Source organism: Pristiophorus japonicus, chromosome 7 (genome assembly GCF_044704955.1).
Source record: "Pristiophorus japonicus isolate sPriJap1 chromosome 7, sPriJap1.hap1, whole genome shotgun sequence".
Lineage (NCBI taxonomy): Eukaryota > Metazoa > Chordata > Chondrichthyes > Pristiophoridae > Pristiophorus > Pristiophorus japonicus.
Window position 1 is genome coordinate 192,782,705 of NC_091983.1, and position 26,097 is coordinate 192,808,801.

The 26,097-nt window shown below is 41.8% G+C and overlaps 1 protein-coding gene across 1 annotated transcript in view; it reads right to left on the reverse strand.

Moving 5' to 3' along the window:
- snx3 (sorting nexin 3) overlaps window positions 1-26,097 on the reverse strand; it is a 51,596-nt gene that overhangs the window by 25,207 nt on the left and 292 nt on the right. The window lies entirely within an intron of this gene.

Sequence of the window (26,097 nt, forward strand, 5' to 3'; positions counted from 1 at the left end):
CTGTACAAGTCAATGTAACTTTTTTTTTTTTTAAAAACGGTAACTTTTCAGCCAAGATTTGAGACACCTGGCCAACATATCCATGCCATCTGTGCTTCAAATTTTGAAATGCTTTATAAGCTGCTTTAAAACAGGCTAGTATCTACTGGCAATGGTACTGTGTGAAAATATTCAATGTAAAAAAACTGTACCCAAAATTTGCATGTGGAATAATCACTAGTTTTAAAAACTATACCACTGTATACTCAGAATAGCTTGACATCAAGCTCCACCATGCAATGCACTAGATGAGCAAATGCACAAGTGCTTCTTCCCTTTTATCCCAAACTTTCAAATGGAAGTGAATGCTATTATTTCTGCATTTTGTACAGCAGCTTGGTTTGACCTGCTTCAAAATATTCCACATCTGCACTTAAGTTTCAATTTTCAATAGACACTCCAAGTGCTACTTTCGTATTCCAAGACCGCACTATAAAACAAGTCTACAATCATCAAGTGGAACTCTTGCATCACAGTAGCACAAGTACACGCGCTCGTGTCACAGCAATACATTTTGTCCATTAAATTCAGTGCACACAAACAGCTTCATCTTACTGAATCAGATTGTTCATTACTTGGGTATGCAGGATCCCTAGGAAAAGGCATCGTTTGACTGCCAAAACAGCCATGTTATAAAAAAGGCATTGAGAACTAGGTTTGTGCCCCTGATCATAGTAATGGCATTTGCATATTCTACTGAAACAAAATAAAACCAAACATTACAAAATATATGTTTCCAATAAAACCTTTGCATTAAAAAAAGCCATTTTAAGGGCAATTATAATGTTGCTGAATCAGACGCACTGTTCAGCAACTAGGTAATTACTTGGCTGGGAGGTGCATTTCTGAAGAAATTATACTAGTGCAAATGTTTAATGCCAGTGAATGGAAATAATTTCAAATGTAATCATACAAGAGTTCTGCATTCAAAATATTTCATGTATAGTAACTCAATATCAAGTTAAAGGAAAATACTTGCATTTATATAGCACTGTTCACAATCTCCCAAAATGCTTTACTGCCAATTATGTACTTTTGAAATGTTTTAGTAATCTTGGAAACAGCAGCCAATCTGCACACAGCAAGGTCCAACAAGCAGCAATGTAATAACCAAAATCTGTTTGATATTGGTTGAATGATGAATATTAGCTAGTACAGCAGGACAAACACTCCTGCTCTTCAAAATAATAACACGGGATCTATGTCCACCCAAGGGGGCAGCCATGGCCTCAGTTTAATATCTCAGCAGAAGGACGGCACATCCAACACTTTGTACTGCACCACTACACAACTTGGGGGTGGAATCAAATTTAATAAGTTACTTAGTTACGAGTTGACCAGGACAACCAAATTGAGTAAAGCAGCAACAATTTTCAAATAGAGTACTCTTTCTTCTCTTTCCCTCCCCCTCCCCTCCCCCCCGCCCGAGTCAGGGCATTTTGCCACATTTTCAGCAGCTGTTCTTAATTGACTTGGCATGGTCAGTAGATTCATCACTAGGTCACATCTGTCCAGAGAGCAGTTCCACCAGTTTCTGCAAGTTCCCAATGTCCAAGTGGAATGGATCCTTCATGAACTGAAAGCTCAGACAAACTGTTGAAGATCTCCCCAAAGTTTTCCATCAAATCATGGACAGCTGCATTTTGGGAGGAGAGTTTTGCTCTAGTTCCTGAAAAAAACGACTAGTCAGCACATTAGATCAATTAAAACAGACTCAACAGTATCTATTCAACAGACCTTTCAACAAATCATCTGCCGCCATCTGAGTGCAAGGGTCTCTAAATAGAGACCAACAATGGCTGTGCACTTCCGATCAAGTATTTTTCCAGCATTGTAAGGAAGCCAGAGTTTCAACTAAACATGGCAGATGCACCAGTTGTGCTGAGGCTTAGCTCAAACTGATGACCAGTTTGTCAGCAGCCAAAATGACAATCACATGTTCCTGCTAGTGCCAACAGTGGAGTTCAATGTCCAGGATTCATTCAGTGAATTCTTGCAGCAATCTGTCCAATGACCCAACTGCAGCTCAAATTTTCCAAAAAGAGATGGTTTCAGAACAGTTTTCTGAGCTGATTAGTTGAGATTGCCTGCATTGTTTTCTGCTAACCAATTGGAAATTGTCAAATTCAGAATGACAATTATTAATTAATTTAATGTAAAAAAGCAAAATGGCTCATCACTTTCCACTAGGGCAAAATTAATTTCATATTTATTGTGAAATTTTTGTCCAATCTCATCCCTTTTTGACTAGAGCTTCAGTCAACTCAATGATCCAAAGAAATGCCATTGTTCCCAGCTTTCTTGTGGCAAATATGTCAATTATCTATTTTACTTCTATCAAACACCAGATCCACCCCTACTCCATTGAAAAAGCTGCTTGCCCTTTGCCAATAAATTTCCTGCTGGAACAGCTTGTTGGCTGTGATTACTTTCATCTGCCTGGAGCAGTTGTTCTGACTGGTCAAGCCAACCACCGACATGGGCCCTCTCCATATGCTGATGTTTCCACAGTACTAAGTGTAGCATTTCCACCAGTGTTGCACATTTTAGTGGACAACTAATACGCAGTAAACCAAGGAAGTAAACCATTCAGAGCACACTCTGGTTTTTGTCTTACCAACCAAACACAAAAAGTAAAGTTACATGAATACACTACAATGGATCAATCACATGCTTGGTGACTCAATTTTTATTGATCAGAAATGCAATTTTCCACATCTGGATTCCCAACTATTTATTGGGCAACACTTCCCTAGAAGTCTACAAAAGTGCAGACCATTACTGATTCAATTGATGCCTCATTATTAGTATGGCTAACTGGGATCTAATTTGTACACTTTTTGCCCACCCACCCCTTCCCTCGACATGTCTGTCCCACTTATGACGGGGTCTGTGGCTCTCGTATTGGACTGTTCAGCTACCAAAGAACTCACTTTAGGAGTGAAAGCAAGTCTTCCTCGATTCTGAGGGGCTGCCAATGATTTACACTACTGAAGCTAGGAGAAAATGGCACCAAATATATGTAACCCATTGCTGCATGTTAGCTGGTCAGGAACCAGCTGAGAAGTAGTTAGTCCATCTTTGAAACCCCATTACGCAGTGGCTTTGTAATATTTTAAAGTTACTTCCACTCCACTTTTATACACAGTATTAAATATACCAAATAAATGCATAAACAAAATTGCAGCCACTCTACATAGTCCTATTCCATTTTCTTTGTTCAAGTGGTATTGTAAATTGCAGAGTTGTTTAAAACAAATGCTTGTTTGCTCAACATCCCCCTCTCTAACAAATGTAAATATAATAGAGTACAAGTGTACAGTGGACAAAGACCACAAATTATTTACATTTGTCCAATTTCCAAAAGAGAGTCTTTTCCATTTGGGAAGGAATAGTTATCAGCACTACAAGCTTATTTTATAATCCTCTATCGATACAATTACATAATGTAACATTATGAAATCCTCCATTTTGCCAAATACTATCTTTTCAGCATAGGTTACAATTAGTGAATCAGTGGGTCACAGGCTTCAAATATATATATATATTACATACATGAGGCATGCATTTAATTTTTAAAAAACTCAGCCGCAGTACACATTACTCATGTAGATGACAATGATTGAGGTTTAAAAACAGTAATTCCTTAAGAGTTTAGTGTTCAAACTGCACAATCTGGTCACTCATAAAAACGGCTCAATATTTTGAAAAATTGTAAGCGACTACTGTCCTCTTCCCCTTGCCAAACATTTTAAATATTTTACATTAATTTTCACATCTTAGAATGCCTTACAGTTTTCAATTGAAGTCCTCAGTCAAAAACCTAGGGTTGGACTTGACTCTTTGCCCAGAACTGAGAGATTGAGTAGAGTTTAGATCATATAATTTGGTCATAAGCAATGTACTTAATTTCCCAGGATACACTTGTTAATTTTCAGCAAGGCCTTCAAAATAATTTAGAACATGCTGGACAAATTTCAAAAGTTCCCCAGAAACCTTAAGTAAAAAGGCTACATACAAAACAACTTCTGATTACACATCTGAACTTTTGTTCTATAACCCAAGGTGTATTAAGTTGGGATGAGGGAAAGAGGCAGAGGAAATTGTCTAAACAAAAAGCTGAATTTTTAAACCAACTAATTACTGTTAGCTATTTTCGTGACAAGGTAATCCTGATTTAAGGCCCTCTTGCTTTTTTTTTTAAATAAAACAAAAAAGGCAACAAAGCCTGAAGGGAACAGATAGGAAGGTAGAAAAAAAATAGTAAACTGGTTGAAGATAAGGTGGCCTCAACACATTAAGGAAAATTAAAAGGAAAAATAAGTGGGAAGAGGAGTATGGAAGGTTAAGGTGGGGTGATAAGACAGTGGAGCAAGGGGAATGAGGTCACTGATAGGAGCAAGAGTAAAGATAGAAAGGGGAATGGGAAGTGGGAAGGTGGAGTTATTGGTTTGCATGTGCTTGAATTGGCTGAAATGTCTCCATGAGAATAGAAAATATTGTATCATCTCAGGCTTCACTGCCAAGTAGACAGTATGGTCAGCTTGTAACTAACTAGTACCAATACATACATGCACATCTGACAAACAAGATGCAAATCCAGAAGATTTAGAATCTTAAGGTTGCAAAGTCAAGTATTCAGAGGTAGCAACAAGCCATTTTATACTAAGCAGTTTATATCAGCACTACCAGACCCACAGGTCTCCTCATGCAGTTGCTGCAACAAAGATCAATAAAGACCAGTTACCAGGAATGGCCTGCTTAAGTAATTTCCAGACTGTCAGCCTTACCAAATCCCAGCAGATTTATCACTGACTGCACATTGGGTACAGTAATTCAGGACTCAAATGGAAAACAGCTTTTGTTGACAATGATGCAGAGTAGAGAAGCTGGTTTTTCAGAAGGTATATTTAATATAATTCTGCATAAGACTTGCAGAATTGGCAAGTTTATCAGCAGCAAAATAGAATAGAAAGCAGGTGGTGATAAATCAAAAAAATGACAGCAGCTGCAACTAATGAATGTCAATTTTGGCACTGTTTTGAAAATCAACAGTGCACTTCCAAAAAATGTAGTTTGATGCAGATGTGACCAAGCTAAGGGACCAGATGCCAGTACAGAAAAATTGCATTCCAAGGGAGATAGACAATTCATGTCAGATGGACAATTGTGGATTAATGCAAAAAAATATTGAAATACAAGCACAATGTGCTCAGTCAGCCCTAGTTCAGTGGGTAGCACTCTCCCCTCAGTCAGAAGGTCCCACTCCAGAGACACAAGCACAAAAATCTAGGCTGACACTCCACTGCACTGTCAGAAGTACCATCTTTTGGATGAGATGTTAAACTGAGGCCTCGACTGCCCTCAGGAAAGATCCCATCGATTTTGAAGTAGAGTCATAGCCAATATTTATCCCTCAATCAACATCACAGAGGATTCTGGTCATTATGACATTGCTGTGTAGCAAATTGGCTGCCACATTTCCTACATTAACAGTGACTACACTTCAAAAAGTAGTTCAAAGGCTGTTAAGCGCTTTGGGATGTCTGGTGGTCATAAAAGTCACTTTATAAATGCAACACTTTCATTAGTATAGCTACAAAATTCAACGAAGCGGATGGCAAAAAATAAGTTACAAAATTTGTGTAGGAATTGTGGAACATTCTGGATGTAATTTCATACATCAACCTTCAAAAAAGGACAGCCCCACAAAAAAAGTCAAGGGGAAAAATATCAGGATTTGAAACCTAGAATTAAGGCAAAGCAGAACATTGAACATTTTTAAAGACTTAATCTATATCTTCAAAAATGTTTATACAATCAATGCAAAGAACACACCAAGACCAACGTCAATTCAATTACTAAGATCTGGAAGCAAGTTTAAGGGAAAAAACCTCTGGCTTCTCTCTTATCCAACAAGAGATTACAGAGCAGAGTTCCAGAAAAAAAAGTTAATTATGCACTAGTTTCTTTGAAGAGTAAATAATTTAAAATTAGAATTAAATATATTTGAGATTTATCATTGCTATCTTGTCACCATCTACAATGCTACTGCTGCTGGAATCTTGTAAGTGCAATCTGAAAAACAGACAGGTTGAAGGAATAATGTTAAGCTTGGATGTGCAATACAGGCACAGTGAGATGCAAACCCAAGCATTCCAGTTACAATTAAACTGCAGAACCTTACACAGTAGTGTGTTTAATAAAATTGGAATCCAACATTTAGTGCTTTTATTGTAGGAAAACATTCCACATGCTTCAGGAAGCATAACCAAATAAAAATGGATACCAAGCCAGGGAAGTACAAGAGTGGACAAAAATTTTGATCAAAGGTGGGTTTAAAAAGGAGTGTCGAAAGAAGTACAAGGAGGTAGAGGCAGAGGGGTTTAAGGGCAGGAATTCCAGAGTGGAGGGTCAAGGTGGCTGAAGGCATGACAAAGAGATAGAGGAAATGCACAACGCTAGAATCAGAGGAAAATTTCTTAAAGCGATGCAGTGCCACAATCTCCTCCAGTTAAACATTGGAAAGACCAAAGCCAGTCTTCAGCTCATGCCACCAACTCTACACACCATCAATTCCAGCCCCTTCCAGTCACTGTCTCAGGCTACACCTGACAGTTCACAAATATGGCAACCAATTTGACTTTGTTTGAGTTTCCAACACCATATCCTCCAGCAGAGGTGGCCTATTACAACCTCCATCACTTAAAACAAAATAAACACATTTGATTAGGTCGTGGCACCCCACCATGTAATAGTTCCTTTGGCTTGATCTCCATTTCCCCCAATATACAAATACAAGTGGTTTATATTCAAAACAAATCTTCATCCAATGTTTTTCAAGAAGCCATATACACTACATCACCTGGTGTTCAGTACCTCAACATCTGGTCAGTCACCAATATTTGGGCATGGCAGTGTTTAAGGTCACAATGTGAAGAGTCAAAATCATCTCACTAGAACCATAACATGGCTTAAAGTGTTAAATTATGTGGATTAAAAAGCTAGCATCAGTAATGATGAACATGAAACTATTAGATTGTTGTACAAACCCATCTGGTTCATTAATGTCCTTTTAGGGAAGGAAAACTGCCTTACCCAATCTGGCCTATGTGACTCCAGCCCCACAGCAATGTGGTTGACTCTTAACTACCCTCTGAAATGGCCTCAAGCTGCTCAGTTGTACTAAATTGCTACCAAAGTCAGCGCTGTGAGAGTAGCTTCACCACATGATCTGCAGGTCAAGCAGTTGGCTCACCACCACTGTCAAGGGCAATGCCAGCTGTGCCCATATGCCATGAATAACTTAGGTCAATGATTTTTGTTGTCCTTTTGTATGTGATGAGAGAATGCGCTAGATGTTTATTCTATAGGTTTCATGGTTGTTCAGGATACCCATGGCATGCAAGACCAACATCTGCATGTCAAAGTTAAACAACTTTGATACACCAGTCGACATTACAAAATGAGTCAACATTAAGCTTCTCGCTCAGACTTGCAAAACAAATTACTCCTAGTGGGTAGTGATAAAAACAGGAGTGGGCAACATTGGTCATCACCCAACATAGATACTACAATGCTTTACTAATGTATGATACACCGGCGAGACACATTTATGTTGCAGGAGAACCACATTTAAACTTTAGCCTAATTGTAGAAATACTTTCTAGGGGAAACGAGCCAAGCAAATAAGCTTCTTGTGCAATATTTTAATACTTGACATTGTTCCCACTTCTACCACCAGTGACAACTACTATGTTGGAGTTCAAAGTACTCTCTGGATACAACCCACATTTGCAAAGACAAATCTAATGTAGCTAGTGCTTAGTGTTTTAAAAACAGTTCAGTCAATAGTATAAAAGCTTCATGTCAACCAACAGTTTATGGAAGTATGTGACATCACAAGGGATAACCAAGTACTTCTCAATACCACTATGAACACAGGTTTAATTTGTTCATTCAACATAAAAAGGTAGTGGGAAACAAAATCCCCTCATGGCACTAACCATAGCTGCTTCAGCATCATGTCAAACTTTTTAAATGGGATCTGAAGCCATTTCCTGTAACTTAAACATTTGTGAAGGAGTTAGATTTTGTGACTTCTGTGCTACTCCCCTCCTTGAAGGCAAAAAATTAATTTAAGTTGAAAATTCAGAAACAATGATGGAGGCAGTCCAAAATACCACCAACCCAAAGTGCTGAGTTTGCTTTGAACTGGAGAAAAAGGAAATTTGGAAATGTATGGAAATAAAAAAATTAAATTTTTACCAAAGTTGAAGATTGAATAGATTAGCTATTATAATTTTCAACCCGTCGTCAGACAGTGCAAGTTTATAACTATAATCTTAATGGTCCCTTTAAAAACAGCAATACTGGTATAAGTTTTAGCATCATTTAGGTTGATTTAATGCTAACAGCATCAGGAAATTGAGCCCATTAACAAGGGAACACAAGTGGTTTCCCCCAATGGCAGTGACAAGTTTACTTGCCACATATTAGGATCACAGGTCAAATAGCAGAATGTTAGCCACCACAAAAATCAATACTCCATAGATATTAAAAATGTATCCAAGAAGGACTGCTTAAAAAAGTAGACTGAACAACCACCTTCAGCCATAATTACCAAGTGAATCATCTGTGAGCCTCCTTCTGAGGTTACCAACTAGATGCCAGTCTTCAGCCAATTAGATTTGTTCCACGAGTGCACTGGACATAGCAAAGACCACAGGTCCCGACAATATCACACCTTAAACAAACATTCTTCACCACGGCACACCTTGGCTGCAATGTGTACCATCGACAAGATGCACTGCAGCAGCTCGCCAAGGCTTCTTAGACAGCATCACCCAAACCTGCAACCTCGACCGCCAAGGGCAGCAGGTTCATGAAAACACAATCACCTGCAAGTTCTCCAAGTCACATGCCATCCTTACTTGGAAATAGATCGCCATTCCTTCATCGTTGCAGGGTCAAAATCCTGGGAAGTCCCAACAGCACAGTACAGGTTGAGCATCCCGAATCCGGCAACCTTGGGACCAAGGCCAAGCCAGTTTGTGTTTTCCCGGACTTCGGAATGTATTTTATGTCCGAAATTCAGAAAGTGGGGGGTGGAGGGGACGATGAAAGGGTGGCCAGTGCTCGCCGAGGAGCTGTTCAGGTCACCGGCCCCAATGAGGTAGTCAGGCACGGCCCCACCACCGAAGTGTTGGGCTGGGCCCCACTGAGGAGCTGATCAGGCAGAGCGACAAAGAGGCCCAGAGTCAAGGGCAGCAGCAGCAAGAGACCCGAGGTCAGGCAGCGGCGAGGCGAAGGGCAGTGAGGTGAGGCCAGAGGTAAGGCAGTGGCTTAGAGGAGCGGTGAGGCGAGGCCAGAGGTCAGGCAGTGGTGAGGTGAGGCCCAAGATTGGACAGCAGCAGGGCGAGGGGCTATGATGTGAGGCCCGAGGTTGGGTGGCAGCAAGGCCCAAGGTTGGGCAGTGGTGGGATCTAGAGGTCAGCAAGATCCAGATTCCAGAACATTACACGGATTCCAGACAACCCTGCCACCAATCAGTCTGGAGTTTGGACACTCAACCTGTACCTTCACCACAGACTACAGCAGTTCAAGGCAGCAGCTCATGACCACTTTCTCAATGACAATAAATGTCCAGTGAAAATGTGCACAACAGCTCTCGCTACTAGCCAAGCTTCTCTAGTACAGCTACAGCACTGGTATAGAAACATAGAAAATAGGTGCAGGAGTAGGCCATTCAGCCCTTCAAGCCTGCACTGCCATTCAATGAGTTCATGGCTGAACAAAAGTGTGGAAGATTGGCTAGGTATGACCCTGGCCACAAAAAGCAGGAAAAATCCAAATTGGCCAATTAACACCAACTCTCAATCATAGGAGTAGTCAGCAGTACTGTCAAGCAGCATTCATTCAACAATAATCTGCTTACTGATGCAGAGTTTGAGTTCTGCCAGGACCACTTGGCTTCAAACATCATTACAGTCTCTGTCCAAACATGGACACAGAAGCTGAAATCCAGGAGGCGGCAAAAGTGACTTCCCTCGACATTAAGACAGCAATCAATAGAGTGTGGTACCTAGTCAAACTTGAAGTAAATGGGGATTAGGGAGAAACCTCTCCAGTAGCTGGAGGCATACCTGACACAAAAGGAAGATAGTTAAGATTTTGGTGGCCAAATATCTCAGCCCCAGGGCATCCCTGCAGGAGTTCCAAGCAATGTGCAGCTCCAATCACAATTACTCATTGAAGCAATCCATGCCCTCATGCATCAAGATTTGGATAATGTGCCAGCTTGGGATGATAAGTGGTAACTAACATTTGTGCCATACAACTGTCATGCAATGAGTATCTCCAAGAGAGCCTGACCACTGACATTCAATGGTATTACCATCACTACTAGTGTATGGTCATGGCTGCATTGTGTACTATCTGCAACAACTAAGGCTTTTTCTGCAGCACATTCCATGCCAGTGACCTCCACCACTTAGAAGGATAAAGGCAGAAGATACATGGGAGCACCAGTGCCTCCAACTTACCCTTCAAGTCATACTCACCATTCCTTCCATAGTTGCCTAGTCAAAACACTGGAATCCCCACCAAAAAAAGTATCGTGGGAGTATCTTAACCACAGTGCAGCAATTCATTAAGTCTTGCCAGCAAATCCCACACAATGAACATGAAAAACAATTCAATCAAGTGACACATATTGCTGCTCAAGACTATTGGGAGAGTTGCTTACAGTTGGTGGGAATATTTTGTGTGTTGGTTTATTTTGGACCTGCAGTGACTTATGTAGACAAAAGAGCAGCCATTGCACACCAGTAGTTTCTCAAAACAGCCAAGAGTGCCAATCTCTGAAAATAAAAACCCATCTGAACAGACAAGACCTGGTTTATCATACCACTTCAAGGACAGTCCCCATCAAGGTTTCATTCCTTCTGTAACACTGGCATGTCAGTCCAAATTACACAAACCCCAATTTAGGCTGAAATTTCACTCAAATTAACCAATAGCAGAAGTGCATATTGGGCACATGGGAATGGAAAACTGTGATTGTCAGTACACCCAATTTGCACCAGCCCCAGGAAGCTTGTGCTGTTTCATGGTGCAAGTCTCAATTAAGCAATCATTTTGGGCATATCCTCATTTCCACCAAGTATTCTGCAAAGTTGTGCCTTTAGCACAAGACCAGCACCATGCACCCTTTAAAAATAGGGGTGCAGCAGACTCTTACCACCTGGAAATTTTAAGATTATGCAAACTGACATTGAGATTAGCCCAGGATTTGATAATGTTGACATTGTACCATTGTTTGTTTCTCTGGATTGGATAGAATATTTATTGGTTCCTTTTGTTTGATTCCAGCTTTACTGCTGGAACTCACTATTCAAAGCAAAACACTTTGTCCAGAGGCTGACCTGCCTGCTTCTAGACATACAAATATGCTACTGAGCAGAGTGCCCAATTTCAAGCTTCGCTACCAACAGGCAGGATAGATGCTACACTACAGATTCCTATAGGGAAGCAGGGTTAAGATACTGATGACAGGAGGAAAAATTGACAGGTCAGAGGCTATAATGCAAGACATTGACTCTTACATAAAAAACAGAAAATAGGTGGAGTAGGGCCAAATGGTGGTGCAGGCTCAAAGGGCCATTCAATAAGATCATGGTTGATCATTCCCACAGTACCCCTTTCCTGCTTTCTCTCCATACCCCTTTAGCCGTAAGGGCTATATCTAACTCCTTGAATATATCAAACGAACCAACAACTCTGCAGTAGGGAATTCCACAGGTTAACAACTCTGAAGTTTCTCCTCATCTCAGTCCAAAATGGCTTACCCCTTAGCCTTAGACTATGTCCTCTGGTTCTGGACTTCCCCCAACATCAGGAACATTTTTCCTGCATCTAACCTGTCCAGTCCCATCAATTTTATGTTTCTATGAGATCCACTCATCCTTCTAAACTCCAGTGAATACAGGCCCAGTCGATCCAGTCTCTCATGTCAGTCCTGCCATCCCGGAATCAGTCTGGTGAACCTTTGCTGCACTCCCTCAATAGCAAGAACATCCTTCCTCAAATTCGACCAAAACTGAATATTCCAGGTGAGGCCTCACCAAGGGCCTGTACAACTGCAGTAAGACCTCCCTGCTCCTATATTCAAATCTCCTAGCTATGAAGGCCAACATACCATTTGCCACCTTCAACTGCTGTACCTGCATGCCCACTTTCAATGACTGATGTACCATGACACCCAGGTCACATTGCACCTCCCCTTTTCCTAATCTGCTGCCATTCAGATAATATGCTGCCTTCATGTTTTTGCCAACAAAGTGGATAACCTCACATTTATCCACATTATTCTGCACCTGCCATGAGTTTGCCCACTCACCTAACCTGTCCAAATCACCCTGCAGCCTCTTAGTGTCCTCCTCAGCTTACACTGCCACTCAGCTTAGTGTCATCTGCAAACTTGGAGATATTACACAATTCCTTCATCTAAAATCAATATATATTGTAAATAGCTGGGGTCCCAGCACTGAGCCCTGCAGCACTCCACTAGTCACTGCCTGCCATTCTGAAAAGGACCTGTTTATCCTGACTCTGCTTCCTGTCTGCCAACCAGTTCTCTATCCACGTCAGTACATTACTCCCAATACCATGTGCTTTAATTTTGCACACCAATCACATGGGACCTGGTCAAAAGCCTTTTGAAAGTCAAAATACACTACATCCACTACCAGTTACATCCTCAAAAAAGTTCTAGAAGATTTGTCAAGAATGACAAATTTCCCCTTCATAAATCCATGTTGACTTGGACCAATCCTGTCGCTGCTTTCCAAATGCACTGCTATTGCATCTTTATTGATTCCAACATTTTCCCCACTACGGATGTCAGGCTAACCGGTCTATAATTACCTGCTTTCTCTCCCTCCTTTTTTAAAAAAGGAGGTACATTAGCTACCCTGCAGTCCATAGGAACTGATCCAGAATCGATCGACTGTTGGAAAATGATCACCAATGCATCCATTATTTCTGGGGTTACTTCCTTAAGTACTCTGGGATGCAGACTATCAGGTCCTGGGGAACGATTAGCCTTCAATACCATTAATTTCCCCAACACAATTTCACACCCAAAAAGGATTTCCTTCAGTTCCTCCTTCTCACTAGACCTCAGTCCCCTAGTATTTCCAGAAGGTTATTTGTGTCTTCCTTCGTGAAGACAGAACCAAAGTATTTGTTCAACTGGTCTGCCATTTCTTTGTTCCCCATTATAAATTCACCTGAATCTGACTGCAAGGGACCTACATTTGTTTTAACTAATCTTTTTCTCTTCACATATCTATAGAAGCTTTTGCAGTCAGTTTATGTTCCCAGCAAGCTTCCTCATACTCCATTTTTTCCCCTCCTAATTAAACCCTTTGTCTTTCTTGACTGAGAATTTTATAATTCAGCACTCAGGTTTGCTGCTTTTTCTGGCCAATTCATATACCTTCTCCTTGGATTTAATACCATCCCTAATTTCCCTTGTTAGCCACAGTTGAGCCATCTTCCCAGTTTAATTTTTTACTCCAGACAGGGATGTACAATTGTTGAAGTTCATCCATGTGATCTTTAAATGATAGCCTATCCACCATGGCTCCAGGATGATCAGGGCTGGGAACTCAACATCCAGGGGTATTCAACATTCAGGAAGGATAGAATAAAAGGAAAAGGAGGTGGGGTAGCATTGCTGGTTAAAGAGGAGATTAATGCAATAGTTAGGAAAGACATTAGCTTGGATGATGTGGAATCTATGGGTAGAGCTGCAGAACACTCAAGGGCAAAAATCATTAGTGGGAGTTGTGTACAGACCTCCAAACAGTAGTAGTGATGTTGGGGAGGGCATCAAACAGGAAATTAGGAGTGCATGCAATAAAGGTGCAGCAGTTATAATGGGTGACTTTAATATGCACATAGATTGGGCTAGCCAAACTGGAAGCAATACAGTAGGAGGATGATTTCCTGGAATGCATAAGGGATGGTTTTCTAGACCAATATGTCAAGGAACCAACTAGGGGGGAGGCCATCTTAGACTGGGTGTTGTGTAATGAGAGGGGATTAATTAGCAATCTCATTGTGCAAGGCCCCTTGGGGAAGAGTGACCATAATATGGTGGAATTCTGCATTAGGATAGAGAATGAAACAGTTAATTCAGAGACCATGGTCCAGAACTTAAAGAAGGGTAACTTTGAAGGTATGAGGCATGAATTGGCTAAGATAGATTGGCTAATGATACTTAAGGGGTTGACTGTGGATGGGCAATGGCAGACATTGAGACCGCATGGATGAATTACAACAATTGTACATTCCTGTCTGGCGTAAAAATAAAAAAGGGAAGGTGGCTCAACCGTGGCTATCTAGGGAAATCAGGGATAGTATTAAAGCCAAGGAAATGGCATACAAATTGGCCAGAAATAGCAGCGAACCTGGGGACTGGGAGAAATTTAGAACTCAGCAGAGGAGGACAAAGGGTTTGATTAGGGCAGGGAAAATAGAGTACGAGAAGAAGCTTGCAGGGAACATTAAGGCGGATTGCAAAAGTTTCTATAGGTATGTAAAGAGAAAAAGGTTAGTAAAGACAAACGTAGGTCCCCTGCAGTCAGAATCAGGGGAAGTCATAGCGGGGAACAAAGAAATGGCAGACCAATTGAACAAGTACTTTGGTTCAGTATTCACTAAGGAGGACACAAACAACCTTCCAGATATAAGTGGTCAGAGGGTCTATTAAGGAGGAGGAACTGAGGGAAATCTTTTAGTCGGGAAATTGTGTTGGGGAAATTGGTGGGATTGAAGGCCGATAAATCCCCAGATCCTGATGGACTGCATCCCAGAGTACTTAAGGAGGTGGCCTTGGAAATAGCAGATGCATCGACAGTCATTTTCCAACATTCCATTGACTCTGGATCAGTTCCTATCGAGTGGAGGGTAGCCAATGTAACCCCACTTTTTAAAAAAGGAGGAAGAGAGAAAGCAGGGAATTATAGACCGGTCAGCCTGACCTCAGTAGTGGGTAAAATGATGGAATCAATTATTAAGGATGTCATAGCAGCGCATTTGGAAAATGGTGACATGATAGGTCCAAGTCAGCATGGATTTGTGAAAGGGAGATCATGCTTGACAAATCTTCTGGAATTTTTTGAGGATGTTTCCAATAAAGTGGACAAAGGAGTACCAGTTGATGTGGTATATTTGGACTTTCAGAAGGCTTTCGACAAGGTCCCACACAGGAGATTAATGTGAAAAGTTAAAGCACATGGGATTGGGGGTAGTGTGCTGACGTGGATTGAGAACTGGTTGTCAGACAGGAAGCAAAGAGTAGGAGTAAATGGGTACTTTTCAGAATGGCAGGCAGTGACTAGTGGGGTACCCGCAGGGTTCTGTGCTGGGGCCCCAGCTGTTTACATTGTACATTAATGATTTAGACGAGGGGATTAAATGTATCTCCAAATTTGCAGATGACACTAAGTTGGGTGGCAGTGTGAGCTGCGAGGAGGATGCTATGAGGCTACAGAGTGACTTGGATAGGTTAGGTGAGTGGGCAAATGCATGGCAGATGAAGTATAATGTGGATAAATGTGAGGTTATCCACTTTGGTGGTAAAAACAGAGAGACAGACTATTATCTGAATGGTGACAGATTAGGAAAAGGGAAGGTGCAACAAGACTTGGGTGTCATGGTACATCAGTCATTGAAGGTTGGCATGCAGGTACAGCAGGCGGTTAAGAAAGCAAATGGCATGTTGGCCTTCATAGCGAGGGGATTTGAGTACAGGGGCAGGGAGGTGTTGCTACAGTTGTACAGGGCCTTGGTGAGGCCACACCTGGAGTATTGTGTACAGTTTTGGTCTCCTAACTTGAGGAAGGACATTCTTGCTATTGAGGGAGTGCAGCGAAGATTCACCAGACTGATTCCCGGGATGGTGGGACTGACCTATCAAGAAAGACTGGATCAACTGGGCTTGTATTCACTGGAGTTCAGAAGAGTGAGAGGGGACCTCATAGAAACGTTTAAAATTCTGACGGGTTTGGACAGGTTGGATGCAGGAAGAATGTTCCCAATGTTGGGGAAGTCCAGAACCAGGGGTCACAGTCTAAGGATAAGGGGTAAGCCATTTAGGACCGAGATAAGGAGAAACTTCTTCACCCAGAGTGGTGAACCTGTGGAATTCTCTACCACAGGAAGTAGTTGAGGCCAATTCACTAAATATATTCAAAAGGGAGTTAGATGAAGTCCTTACTACTCGGGGGATCAAGGGCTATGGCGTGAAAGCAGGAAGTGGGTACTGAAGTTTCATGTTCAGCCATGAACTCATTGAATGGCGGTGCAGGCTAGAAGGGCTGAATGGCCTGCTCCTGCACCTATTTTCTATGTTTCTATGTTTCTATCAACCCTTTGAGTATCATTTGCCAGTCTATTCTAGCCAATTCACAACTCATACCATCAAAGTTACCTTTCCTTAAGTTCAGGACCCTAGTCACTGAATTAACTATCACTCTCCATCTTAATAAAGAACTCTACCATATTATGGTCACTCTTCCAAGGGGCCTCACAACAAGATTTCCTTCAGTTCCTCCTTCTCACTAGATTAGGCCTTTATCATTACACATCACCCAGTCTAGGATGGCCTGCCCTCTAATTGGTTCCTCGACATATTGGTCAAGAAAACCATCCCAATACATTCCAGGACATCCTCCTCCACCATATTGCTACCAGTTTGGTTAGCCCAATCAATATGTAGATTAAAGTTGCCCATGATAACATAATAAGAACATAAGAATTAGGAATAGGAGTAGGCCATCGAGCCCGCTCCGCCATTCAAGATCATGGCTGATCTGGCCATGGACTCAGCTCCACTTACCCGCCCGCTCCCCGTAACCCTTAATTCCCTTATTGGTTAAAAAACTATCTGTGACTTGAATACATTCAATGAGCTAGCCTCAACTGCTTCCTTGGGCAGAGAATTCCACAGATTCACAACCCTCTGGGAGAAGAAATTCCTTCTCAACTCGGTTTTAAATTGGCTCCCCCGTATTTTGAGGCTGTGCTCCCTAGTTCGTCTCCCCGACCAGTGGGAGCAACCTCTCTGCTTCTATTTTGTCTATCCCTTTCATGATTTTAAATGTTTCTATAAGATCACCCCTCATCCTTCTGAACTCCAACGAGTAAAGACCCAGTCTACTCAATCTATTAGGTAACCCCCTCATCTCCAGAATCAGCCTAGTGAATCATCTCTGTACCCCCTCCAAAGCCAGTATATCCTTCCTTAAGTAAGGTGACCAAAACTGCACGCAGTACTTCAGGTGCGGCATTACCAATACCCTATATAGTTGCAGAAGGACCTTCCTGCTTTTGTACTCCATTCCTCTCGCAATGAAGGCCAACATTCCATTCGCCTTCCTGATTACCTGCTGCACCTGCAAACTAACTTTTTGGGGTCATGCACAAGGACACCCAGGTCCCTCTGCACTGCGGCATGTTGTGATTTCTCCCCATTCCAATCTCAAGGTGGATGACCTCACACTTTCCAACATTGCATTCCATCTGCCAAACCTTAGCCCATTCACTTAACCTATCCAAATCTCTGCAGCCTTTGTGTCCTCTACACAACCCGCTTTCCCACTAATCTTTGTGTCATCTGCAAATTTTGTTACACTACACTGTCCCCTCTTCCAGGTCATCTATGTATATTGTAAACAGTTGTGGTCCCAGCACCGATCCCTGTGGCACACCACTAACCACTGATTTCCAACCCGAAAAGGACCCATTTATCCCGACTCTCTGCTTTCTGTTCGCCAGCCAATTCTCTATCCATGCTAATACATTTCCTCTGACTCCACGTACCTCTATCTTCTGCAGTAACCTTTTGTGTGGCACCTTATCGAATGCCTTTTGGAAATCTAAATACACCACATCCATCAGTACACCTCTATCCACCATGCTCGTTATACCCTCAAACAATTCCAGTAAATTAGTTAAACATGATTTCCCCTTCATGAATCCATGCTGCATCTGCTTGATTGCACTATTCCTATCTAGATGTCCCGCTATTTCTTCCTTAATGATAGCTTCAAGCATTTTCCCCACTACAGATGTTAAACTAACCGGCCTATAGTTACCTGCCTTTTGCCTGCCCTCTTTTTTTAAAAAACAGAGGCGTTACATTAGCTGCTTTCCAATCCGCTGGTACCTCCCCAGAGTCCAGAGAATTTTGGTAGATTATAACAAATGCATCTGCTATAACTTCTGCCATCTCTTAATACCTTGGGATGCATTTCATCAGGACCAGGGGACTGGTCTACCTTGAGTCCCATTAGCCTGTCCAGCACTAACCCCCTAGTGATAGTCTCAAGGTCCTCCATTCCCACATTCCTGTGACCAGCAATTTCTGGCATGGTTTCTGTGTCTTCCACTGTGAAGACCAAAGCAAAATAATTGTTTAAGGTCTCAGCCATTTCCACATCTCCCATTATTAAATCCCCCTTATCTTCTAAGGGACCAACATTTACTTTAGTCACTTTCATTTTTATATATCTGTAAAAGCTTTTACTATCTGTTTTTATGTTTTGTGCAAGTTTACCTTCGTAATCTATCTTTCCTTTATTGCTTTTTTAGTCTGTACCTTTATTGTACACATCCCTAATTTTGTTTGATGCTGTCCCCAACCTCACTACTACTATTTGGTGGTCTGTACACACTCCCACTAGCATTTTCTGTCCTTGGGTATTCTGTAGCTCCACTCATACCAATTTCACATCATCCAAGCTAATGTCCTTCCTTACTATGGAAAAAGAATTTGAAGAGGGAGAGATGTACAAACACTAAAGAACGAACACTTAAGCATTTTGTTCAATAACAAGCATGATTCCTTAATGTGGCCAAGTCACATTGAACAGTATTGAGGAAGTCAGCTGACCTGAATACACATTGTTGTGACTCCTAAATATAAAAATGATTGCAATTTGTCCATTACAAAAGGAAGCAGGTTTCATTAAATTTAGTTTACTGCACAATGATCAATGCAATTTTCTACACTAGCCAATGACTTCATTTGGCAGCCAGATGACCCAGAAGCCTGAAATGTAGATAACTAATTACACTCTAAACAGCGGTTTAAGCCTTCATCTTTCTGATGGGACCTATTATACAAATTCAAATACTGATGAACTGTTGTGGAGCAACCCAAAAACATAAATTTATCTAATTTTACAGAAAGCTTAAGTCTCTAGGATCAAAACAAAATGGATTTCTCAAAGCCACAGAAAATAAAAGGAACATGTGTTTACGTTGCACCTTTCACATCTTCAGGATAATTCCAAAACACTTGACAGCTAAATTATTTTAGTAGGTGAATGCAACAGCCAATTTGCAACGTCCCATAAACAAGGTGATAAACTGTTAAATCTGTTTTCTGATTGCATTGAATGAGAATAGAAAATAGAAAGGACTCAGGTGCAATGGTAAACTGGTCACTTTCAATGTAGAGTAAAATGTGAAGAATGTTGGGAATATATAACTGAAAATCAATCTACAGCAGTCAAGCAGAGGTTTTATAATTTGTTGGATCAGGCTATATTTGCAGTGTGTTGTGTAATTTTGACCACCACCCTTCAAATTGGAACAAGAATCATCCAAAGTGTAAAGTGGGATGAACTGCAGGGAAAGATTAACCTCCACAATTAAGAGTGAGGGTTAAGGCAGACCATAATATATATACAAATCGATAGGGTAAACCTCACAGAAGTGAACATATCAGCTTGACAAGACAGAGGATATAGATTTAAAATACGAGTTAAAAGTAAAGGTTTGCTTAGAGTAATATTTAAAATAATCTGCCATTGTAAGCAGTAGTCAAAGATGGAATGTGTTTAAAATGTAGTTAAATGTTTAATTGGGCGAATTGGAGTAATGCAGGACAAGCTTTGATGAGCTCTTATCCTGGATTATGTTCTTAAACCCAGTTTGTAGTGGGTATACATTCACAGCATGAAACATGCCACTTTACAAATTGCCAATCTTATCACACAGAAGATAGGACCTCAGAGCACTGTGGCAAAAGTAGAAGTGTCTCTCTTTTGGCATATAGATAAAATTTAACAGTATATTTGTTTGCACAAGACATTTAAGATCCTCGCCTCTTATTCCATCTGCACCCACTCTGGCTAGAAGTAGGTCTGACTGCACTTCAACTTTTCAATATTTGCTCTTAATTTCAGCTTGCAGGGTGGGAGGAACAAGTACATGCAGTTAAGTAACAATTTCTTCATTAGGGAAATATGGTAAGTTTGTAGGGCAAGGCAGCTTCAGGAAATCTTGCTCACTATACTTTATTCAAATCGCATTGCCAGAAGGCCAAGAGCATGCAGTTTTTGTCATATGCTCCCCCAAAAAAAAAAAATCACACATCCAAGAGTCCTATCCTCAACAATCAAAAAAATGATCACTGCTAGAATTGTGTTGTATTAGCATACAGCAACAGAACATAGGCCCATGAAATACTGAAAAAAAATCTGGTGACTGAGGATCAGTTTGGAAATCAATGCTGTTAAAAAGAACTCAAAGAAATTGGTGAACATCAGTGGCAGTAGAAAGTTTGTAATATCTAACTTTCCATAGCTGAAAAAAAATCATGTTAGTAATCAACTTTGCAGCTCACTTCAATTAAAATATTGTGGCTTCAAACCTCTACTATACAAGCACAATAAAAGGTGACTTCTGCATAATACCTGTACTAGGTGCTGCATGGTCAGAAGTAGTTTTTTTTGTATGTGATGTTAAACCTAAAGTCTGCTGGCTCAGGTAGACAAAACAGGAAATTCTCCAAGCACTCTGGACAATATTATGGTCATGCCCATTTGCAACAGATTTCTGATTTGTCCTCCAATGTCCAATAGACCAGACACCAGTTTGTCTGGAATGTGCAATTTGATCCAGTCTTGCCAAACTATAGAATGTGGAAGTCCAGTTAGTTTCATGAAGATCTGCTGTTAATAGTGTTCTGCAATTGCAATTATAATTGTCCGTGGCTGGTAAAATAAAAATTAGTTAATTTGTTGGACTGTTTTTTTTTCCCCCTTTTGGAAGTGATACAAATTCTGAATGAACAGATTGTGTGCAGGCTGTGTGTGGTGTTCAGGTGTTTTGCTCATAAGTGCTGTTCCTGAGGTTTCCCCAGTTTGCAGCTCTGGATTGATGCAAATTGAACGGCAGGTTCAGGCCGGAACCTTGTGGGGGAGCAGAGTGTGGCACAGCCAGAGGGCTGAGTGGGTGCACTTAAACACATGGCTGGTAATGCCATCCTGGCTGCCAGGCCAGAGACCACCCCCCCCCCCCCCCCCCAGGACAATACCAAACCTGGGATCCTCACTCACCAAGGCCACAAGATGGGCAAGCTCGATCAGGTGAGCTTAAAAATCCAGGCCTGGGCCAGGTTTCCACCCTCGGCTGATTCTCGCTGGCTTTGGATTTAAATAAGTTTTCGTTAATCTCCTGAAACTGCCACCTGTTGCTGCAGAACCAACCACTTCCAGTTTCCCCCAACCAACTGACCATCCATCTCCTGACCTCCCAAACATGTGCAACACAGCAAGCTGAAACTTCAACCCAGCATCTTGCAGCCCCAGCCTGGTGGCTACAGAGCTAGAGCCTGGTCCACAAGACCAGACTCCGACCCTCCCCAGGCCACAGAATACTGCTCAGGCCTGCACCGGTCCCACCAGCCTGCCTCAGATCGCTAGCAATGGACTGACAAGGGCCCTCCAGTTCTGGTGGAGGAGGGATGTTGTTTAGACCCACCCCCATTCAGACACATGCACAAAAGGAGATATACCACCAACGATGTCTCCGCAAGACCGTGCAAATAATCACAATACAATATTATTCCCTTATTCAACATTATTGCAAAGGGGATGATAGAAGGCACCTCAAGTCGCTGGAGATATACCACCAACGATGTCTCCGCAAGATCCTGCAAATCCCCTGGGAGGACAGGTGTACCAACATCAGTGCCCTCGCCCAGGCTAACATACCCAGTATTGAAGCACTGACCACACTCGATCAGCTTCGCTGGGCATGCCAGATAAGAGACTCCCTAAGCAAATGCTTTATGCAAGGCTCCTTCATGGTAAACAAGCCCGAGGAGGACAGCGGAAACATTATAAAGGACACCCTCAAAGCAACATCATTACTGACACCTGGGAGACCCTGGCCGAAGACCGCCCGAGGTGGAGAAAGTACATCCGGGAGGGCATTGAGCTCTGAGTTTCAATGCAAAGAGCAAGAGGCCAAGCGCAGGCAGCAAAAGGAGCGCGCAGCAAACAAGCCCCACCGACCCCTTCCCTTGACGAAGGTCTGTCCCGCCTAACAGGGTCTGTGGCTCTCATATCGGACTGTTCAGCCATCAAAGAACTCACTTTGGGAGTGGAAGCAAGTTCCCCTCGATTCCAAAGGACTGCCTATGATGGAGAGTATAAAAGCAGAAGTCCTGCTACAACGGTGCAGGGTATTGGTGAGGCCACACCGAGTACTGCATAGAGTTTTGGTCTCCATATTTAAAAGGAAAGATATACTTGCATTGGGGGCTGTTCAGAGAAGGTTCACGAGGTGGATTCTGGAGATGAGGGGGCTTGACTTATGAAGATAGGTGGGGCCTGTACTCATTGGAGTTCAGAAGAATGAGGGGAGATCTTATTGAAACATAAGATAATGAGGGGGCTCAACAAGGTGATGCAGAAAGGATATTTCCACTCATAGGGGAAAGTAAAACTAGGACAGTCTCAGAATAAGGGGCCGCCCATTTAAAACTGCGATGGAGAAATTTCTTCTGAGGGTTATAAATCTATGGAATTCTCATTGAATATATTTAAGGTGGAGATACAGATTTTTAAGCGATAAGGGAGTAAAGGGTTATGGGGAGCAGGCAGGGAAGTGGAGCAGAGTCCATAATCAGATCAGCCATGATCTTATTGAATGGCAGAGCAGGCTCGAGGACAAATCCTGCTCTTATGTTCAAATTAAAAAAACTAGTCATTCATCTTACCTTATAATCATCATAGGCTGTCCTTCAAAATGACGATGACTTGCTTCCACGCCGAAAAGGATGAGTTCACAGGTGTTTCAATGAAGGACCCGAACTACATCCTCAAGAGTGGAAGATGCCTGTGCGTGGATTGTTAACATGTGGTGGTCGTTGCAGGCGCATGGCTGTGCAGTTGGCTGAAGCACCCAAGGATATAAGGCGCTATATTTATGCATTCCCACACCACCAATAACCTACTCCCCTCCCAAAGAATAACCATCATGTAGGTCAAGTGACAGACCACTTTAGGTCAATTATCTACACATGCCATCAAGTCTACAGCACAAAAACATGCCATTTGGCACAACTGGTCTATGCTGGCATTTAGGGTCCACACAAGCCTCCTCCCACCCCTCTAGCACATCCTTCTATTCCTTTCTCCTCATGTGCTTATCTAGCTTCCTCTTAATACATTTATGCTATTTGCCTCAACTACTCCTTGTAGTAGCATGTTGCACATTACTATTCTTTGGTTAAAGTAGTATCACCCAAGTTCCCTATTGGATTTATTAGCAACTATCTAATATTTATGACTGCTGGTTTTGGACTTGAGCTCCCCCACAAGTGGAAACATTTTCTCTGTCTATCTTAAACCCTTTCATTATTTTAAAGGCCTCCATTAAGTTACAGCTCAGTCTTCTCTTTTCTAGAAGAGAGCCTCAACCTGTTCAGCCTTTCCAGATAAGTAAATATATTCTCAGTTCTGATATCATCTGATGTGAATCTTTTTTGCACCTTCGCCAATGCTTCTCTATCCTTTTTATTATATGGATACCAGAACTGATCGCAGTACTCCAAGTGTGGCCCAACCAAGGTTCGATATAGTATAATGCAACTTCTCTGCTCATCAATTCTATCCCTATAGAAATAAACCCCAGTGCTTGGTTTGCTTTTCTATGGCCTTATTAACTTGTGTTGCTACTTTGGGATTTGTGCATCTGTACCCCTAGATCCCTTTGTCCTCTACCCCATTCAGATTATTGAAGCAGTATGTGGCCTTATTCTTGCTACCAAAATCCACCACCTCAGTTTGCCAATTACGTAACTATTTTGCAAGTTTATTAATGTCTTCCTGCATTATATAGATACATTTTCCAAATGCAGCAACTATTTCTAAGCATACTGCTACTATGAATCCACTGTCACATTGAGAAATGATTTCAAGAGTAGCTGTACACTGCTCAATAGATAACTAGTAAGCAAGCAGGAGCAAGGTAAAGGACATTAGAATAGAAATCCATGATTAAAAATATATATATCTGAAAGGCAACTTCAAATAAAAATATAATACTCTGGTCATACAGCATCTGTAACAGCATACAAGTTCATGTTTCACGTACAAATGGACCGATACCTGAACCTGTAACTGGTCCATTCTGTTCACAGATAGTGCCTGACCTAATATGCATTTCCAGCATTTTGTTTTTGCAGAAGACTTCATCTGCAATATATGTTGCTTTTTGAGCAGTTAAAAGTACAAAGGGTCACATTCAAATGTTAATCCATCATTTTGCTTTCAGATGCTGATCTACCTGTAGTGAATTCCAATATTGCTTTCCTTTTGTCTCTTCAAGCAACTGCACCACACATGCATTAATACTGTAATTGAGCTATATTTATATAAATCCTCATTTGAAAGTGTTTCACTGAATTATGAAATAGTGCAATTGCTCTTTAGGCAAACAACCAATCCACACACAGCAAGATCCCAGAGCACTACAATGAACAAGATGGTATGCTCAAGTAAAGGACACCAAGATAATGCTGATCTTCAAATAGTGATGTGGGGCCTTGACCTGCAAGAACATGGCTCAACCAAAGGGCAGCATCTTGGAAAATGCAACACTTACCCAGTACTGAACATAACCATCCACGTGTTCAACTCCTGGAGAAATGTAATTTAATAAATACAACAATGAAGCAGATCTTGTTACATGTAATGATGCAGATTTACAAGCAAGGATCCATAAAACTGGTCTCACCTCCATGCAGTCTTGGTCTCAAGTTTTAGAAAAGGTTTTCAACTAAGTTTTGTTAAAAATGCTTTGGATTAGAGTGTATCTCAACAGGATATGTAAATTTATACATGCAAGGTTTAACAAAAAAAGCACTGCAGCCAACCCAATGTGGAGTGGGTGGTTCAGAAAAGCCACAATTTAGTTTGATTTCTGAGCATCAAGAGTTCCTGTTTGAAGACAGGAAGTCAATCACTACCATCGATACAATTGACACGTTATAAAACTCCATGCTGTTCGGTGACCTGGTTCCCTCAAAAGTACCTTAGCATACCTAGTCGATGGCAGCAAAGCCACTTCTTGACTATATGCCAAGATAGCCCAACAGAGAGTTTGTAGGGCCTGAACAAAATGAAGCAATATTGGTTTTGATTGGGTGAGGTCTATTAATTCCGAAGTGCACATTTTATAACAAGTTCCAACAGACTGCCAATTCCTGACATCTCAAGCTCCAGGGTTTATTTAAAAAAAGCAAACCCAACGTGCACCGCATTTCAGTTCTGCCACGGGTTAACACGTTCCAGTGAAAGTTATTGCTTCCTCTTTTTTTGAAAAAGTTTTAGTACGGGTGGGCAGCAACAGGTCTAACCACGAGTTAACGGCGCTTTAGCTTAACTCAGGACATTGACGTTAGCACAAACTGCGGCCCTTCAACACGCTGCACTCGGGGAGGGGTTACCGGGGCTCGGGGGAGGAGGGAGAGAGAGAGAGAGAGAGAGACAGCGCGCGCGAGCGAGAGCCGCCCTGCTCCAGAAGCTTTGCCACAAGCCTACTCCTCTTCTCCCTCCCTCCCCGCAAATAGAAACCCAGGCTCTCAGTGCCACGGACATCCGCACAGGGAGGACCAGGCAGCAGACAGTGTGAAGGGAAAGCACAGCCATTTCCCCCTCGCACCGGAGCCCATCGCCACCACCACAC